We start from the raw sequence: 6,035 nt of genomic DNA, 5'->3' as shown, positions 1-6,035 counted from the left end.
CTCTGGCTCTTTGCTGACTAATTCCCCAAGAAATCCAGCACTCCATTTGGAAGGTTTTGTACTTCAGAACAGAACCATAATAGAATAAACAAACCCAGTGGACAGTTAGCTTTAACATGTATGCAACTGTGTTATGATGGATGTTCTTCAATGTTGAGTATTCACAACCTTGTTATACTTTCCTATTTCAACAAAGTTGGCATATGTTATGACGTGAATTGACTGTTGGTAACCTTTGGTTAATGTATTACATTACAGAGGACTATAACACCCCCAACCCCACCACCCCAATCCCAAACCCCAAACCCCAATACCTTGGTTACATCTGAAAAACACCAGAATTACTGCATGGGCTTCCTTGTCTCTCCAATTACTTGAGTCTCCCCTGTTTCCTAGTTGACTCCTGGCAACAAGATCCTCCACGAAGAATAAAATGGTATACACAAGATGGTCCTGAGAAAAGATATTTCGCCAGAAAATCTACCAGTGCCAAGACCGGATACCTTTATGACAAGATATCATATCAATTCAGTGCAAACAACATGATAATTATCAAGCCAACATAATGCCGTCTCTGGCGTCCCTAAAGGGCAGAGAAAATAATTTGGCTGACAGTGCAAAATTACCGAGCCAGGACAGCCGGAACCGTTAGAGGCGATGATGAGGACCCAAATACAATCGCACGCAAAAACACTGATGCAGATTAGCATGACCTTGGCTATATTAAGCCTCCGCAGCCAAACGCCTCGACTCAGGGAATCCGAACAGACATAGACTGTGCCAAGTTCTACAGGAATCCACGAACCTGGGACACCCATCACGAAGAGTCCAGAAGAAATAACTTGGAGGAAGAGGATTCCTTTGATTTGTTACTGACAAAACCCAAAGAGGATACCCACGGCAATCAATCGGAAAATGAAGATCGTGAGTCTGCCAATCACCAGATGATCAATGAATTAAGATGTTTTCGGTGACGGCAAAAACGGCTGGCAATGTGTGTGATGATCTTGCCAAAACTGTTAAAGAGGGGCTACCCATACAATCCAACATGTCTAAGATAAAGGATGTTGTGGGTCACGATAAGATGCCTAAAAGCTGGGGGTTTGACATGTAAACGGACGATAAACTAGGATACAAACATACTAAAGAGCGGGAGGCGACAATGCTTGCCGTAAGAGGCGACTAACGGGATCGGGTGATCAGGCTCGCTGATGCATGTCATCGTATCTAAATTGCTTGGATCGATGCTCATGACACAAACAGCAATAAATGGCATTAACAAAACTTAACTTTTGGGCTGGTTATTTATCATAGAGGGAGGCTGGTTATGAGTTTTGTCTTAGAACTGATTTATATTTTGCCCCAACCTTACCCCACTTTGTTAGGACTTCCAAACTACAGGTTAACTTGTTTTAACTTTGGTTCCTTTTTTCTTACGTTAGACCGTATGATTTCTAAAATACAGCTTACATTGACCAACTCGTTACTCAATGGGGAAGACGAGCAGCACTGTTCACAGAATGTTTATGAAACAGTACAGCTGCTGGACACCGTGAAGGTTTACAGTGCATCATGAAAAGTCAGTGTTGTGTCCACCAAGAGTGATGATATATTTGGGAAAACATAACGGTTACTCTTACTAGGGAAAAGGCTGAGACAGAGTGTAAAGCTTTCCTCAGGAGATGTCCGTTGTCCTTTCGTGAGTTCGCAACTTTGATTGGAAATCTTCATGCTAGGGGATGTGGCATGAAAAATGCAACCGTATTTTTAAACAACTAGAAATATATTGAAATAATAACTGCTTGCAAGAGGCGAAACTTTGATGTTACAACTAAAGTCAATGTAAAAGTGATTTTTTTCTGGTGGATAAACAATACCAGGACTAATTACCATTTAACCATTGAAAATAGTAAACAGCTTCTGTTTGTTCAATCTGGGGTTCACATTAGGGGTGGGGTCGGGAGTAGTGTGTGGATGGACCAACACTGGTGGACTGTGGTGCAAGACAAACACATCAACCAGTTTGAAATAAATGCAGCTTACCTTACATCACAATATCAATGCAGTGCTCACCGTAATACATTAGACTTGAACTTAATTTGATTGCCTGTAGGAATATAGATATCACAGATAATAGTGTAAAAGGAAGATTTGGGGATTTGCTGAAACAATCCCGACCTGCTTAACATCAAAGGGATTCACGGATTCTCAGATCCAAGTGTGTGTTGTGACATTAATAGTGTCTTATTTTGATCAGCATGCGTCCAGAGACCACTCATCATTTAGTTTTTAAAAGGCGCCCCAAAACGGGTAAAAAAAGGACTATTTGCAGATGGATCAGAAATGTGTTAATAAGGGCAAACATAAACATGTCAATCATCACTCCACATGGTGTTAGATCAGCTGCTTGTGACAAAGTGCATTTGCAGACTATTTTGAGATCTGCAGGGTGGAGCAGTGACTGCATTTAGACACTGTTTAAACAACAAGCCAGTGTCAAGGCAAGGACAGTTCCGTCAAACAACTAAGTAATATTATGCTCAACAACAAAAATTCCTGTGACAACAATATTTTAGTGTATTTTTCGAACAAGTAAAGTTTGGTTTTCAATATTGTAGTACATGTATGGAATCAAGTCACAAAAACGCAACTGCTACAGAAAAGCATGCATTCCATGCAAAAGTTTACTTTTATGCAAGCCCCATGCATTTCACTACCAAAGAATGGGTATAAAAACGTGCGTTAACGGGATTCCATATGCATTGTTTAGCATCGTACTGACAACAACCACTCAGAAAAACAACAAAATTACGCAATTATACAACAGTACGAAATGCCACGCCTGTCCGAAAATGAGCGTCTGCGAGCCATTGGTATGCTTGAAGCAGGATCGAGTCAACGTGATGTTGCAAAACAATTTAACGTCCACAGAAACACCATTTGGTTTTTATGGCAACGTTGACAACAGACGAATGCAGTCAGAGAGACCATCCTCGGAGTGGCAGGCCACGCGTAACCAATAATCGACGAGACAACTGGATTCGAACAACACACCTACGAAATCGATTCCAGCCAGCAACAGTGACTGCAAGAAGCATCCCTGGCCTTCGACTAATATCTTCTCAAACCGTACGTCGTCGCCTCAGATGTGCAGGCATTGTCGTCAGAAGACCCGCTAGACGTCCCATTTTGACAGGAAACCACCGTCAAGCATGTCTACAGTGGTGCAGATAGCGTCTACGCTGGACGGCCATGCAGTGGGGACAAGTTCTATTCACTGACGAGTTTCGTTTTCACCTCAGCCACAGCGATGGACGGATTCGAGTGTACCGATGTCGAGGTGAACGTTACGTCAATCATCGTGTCATGAAAGAAGATCGGTTCGGGGGCGTCAGCGTTATGGTATGGGGTGGGATTACAGCAAGACAGAGGACCCGTTTGATAGTAGTAGAGGGAAATCTCAATGAACAGCACTACCGCGACGAGATCATCGGCCCTGTTGTTCTACCGTTTTTGCGTCGTCATGGCCCAAGCATTACCTTTCAACATGACAACGCCCGGTCTCATATTGCTCGACTTGTTCAGGATTCTCTTCAATAAAACAATGTGAATGTCATCCCCTGGGCGGCTCGCTCCCCTGATCTCTCACCAATCGATGAGATGGATCGGCGCCTTCGACGTCAACCACGTGTTCCACAGGCACTCCAGAAACATGCTCCAGCAGATATGGACAGATATTCCACATGACTTTGTGCGACGCCTGGTCCATTCCTTAAGACGAAGATGTGTTGCTTGCATCGCAACCAGAGGTGCTTAGTAGATCAGTGTACAGTCGTTCTCATGCATGGTTGTGTGACCCTTCACTGCCTTTGAGAAAATATGTTTCTCAATGTAAAGTTCCAATTCCCAAGTAAGGCATAGGGAGGTGGAAGTTGTAAAGTAAACGAGACTTACCTGTAAGTTGCAGTTTGGTTTAAGTTACACTGATCTAGGTAGTACTGAGGGATCTCATCCCCACTCTCTCCCTTGGGTATCTTCAAGAACCATATTTCCAAGTTAAATACTGACACCAATGCGCACGCGACATCTCGGGTGATCCCTTAGTACTTCATAAGTCAGTGTCATTTAAATCAAACTTCAACGTACAGGCAGTCTTGTTTAATTTATAATATGTATTGTATGCTACACGCAGTCAAAAACTTATGTACTGCGACAATCGGTGATAACAACGAAGATAATGTGAGCAAAGGTGAATAGGATGTGGCTACAGTAAAGCAACGTACACAGATACTTCATCATGAATGTTACTTTCTGAGCACCGACGGAGACTGCTGCATATAATGTAAGTAAAGTGTCTGACAGCAACTTTACATTTAACTGTTGATGTCTGTATCAATGTGCATATTTTATCATGTTATTAACTTAGTATACCAAGTCTAGTGGTACACTGGGGTCTTGTGATGATTTGGGATGTTGAAACATACTGAACAGCATCACCTTTTCCTTCACTGAACTGAACTGATCCAATAGCAGTGAACCAAAGTCTCATGATGACTCTTGTTCAATATTACACTTTGATACCACCCACATGACCTAATGTATGGATTACGTATTTCCCAGATCACCTTTTACTGCTTGAGGGAATCAAAGCTTAGTGTCCATTATTGAGCGCACTTGGGCGCCAGTATTGTGACTGCGCGCTGCACAGTTGGTTTATGCTTTGCTGTCCTGTATATATGCTGATGTGATCTCTATGCATCAGGTGTTGTGATTTTTTTTATAGTCATTGTCTATTGGAATTTTATGGTGCACTAATTGTTTATATAAGTTCAATCATGTACTGCTAAACATCAGTATCGCCAGCTTTATGTCTTTATTCAGCAAAATTGTACTGGCTTCCAAAAATATGAACCTAATCTATTGTAATTACGTCGTGCATTGGGAAGTGTACAATGTATAATGTATACAATGTAGATGTATCATTTGACTACCTGCCACCCCAACATACTTGACTATGAAACCGTGTTGAACATACCAAGCAGGGTGGTCACCCTTGACAACCATCTGGAAAACGTCGCTATGTTGCAGTCGACTAGGGGCTGATGAGAGATAAAGACAGACTCATCAATGGTCATATGTGAATACCCATATATGATGTATGACTATGAATGTGGTTTTAACAATATATTCTTTTCTTCACGATGGCTTGGTCTACAGGCGGAATGTCTATTTGAAGACTTCTCCAATACAATATATAACATAATATTATATAATATATCACGACACACCGTGGCTGATAAAAAGTTCAACATCAAATATATGTAAGTGCACAAAAATGGCTACTATCCTTCAAAGGCTTTTTAAGTGATTTGCCAGTATTACAACGGGTGAGGGGAATCAGCAGAGGTACCACTGCACACGACCACACCCACACAGCAACACAAGACCCGAGTGAATAAACTTTCAGTTTATAAGACAGCCACAGAATCAATTTATAATGAATTATTAGAGAAGATTTACAATCAGTTATAGACGTACATATATGTGAAGAACATTAGATGAATATTGTATGGAATCATTACACAAGATATATACATGTACAACATTAGTCACGCTACATAATCCAAGGTACACAACGTAATACAACAGTTTACATCTGATTGAATACATACTGAGTCAAATTAAAAACTTCACATTTTTAAAAGTAATCCCATATATGATATACAACGGACAAATGTATCAGAGAAGGTAATTTTTAATCATTAATGTCCAAAGAATTAACGGTGGTAACCATAATTTGTTCCAAGCATCTACGGTATTCGGTAATAACATCAACAGTTTAAATCATAAGTCCCAAACACGAGAATCTGATGGCACACAAGTTCAGTAGCATGTATGGCCACCATGTGCGTTGACAACTTCCACACAACGCCTCCGCATGGACCTTGTGATGCTTGTGAACACATGATTGGGAAGACGACGCCATTGTTGCTGCAAAATGGTGCCAAGATCTTGCAAAGTCTGTGGTTGGTTCT

This window comes from Haliotis rufescens, unplaced genomic scaffold (genome assembly GCF_023055435.1).
Source record: "Haliotis rufescens isolate VD_foot unplaced genomic scaffold, xgHalRufe1.0.p SCAF_15, whole genome shotgun sequence".
NCBI classification, from domain to species: domain Eukaryota; kingdom Metazoa; phylum Mollusca; class Gastropoda; order Lepetellida; family Haliotidae; genus Haliotis; species Haliotis rufescens.
Note: the sequence above shows the minus strand (reverse complement) of the source record.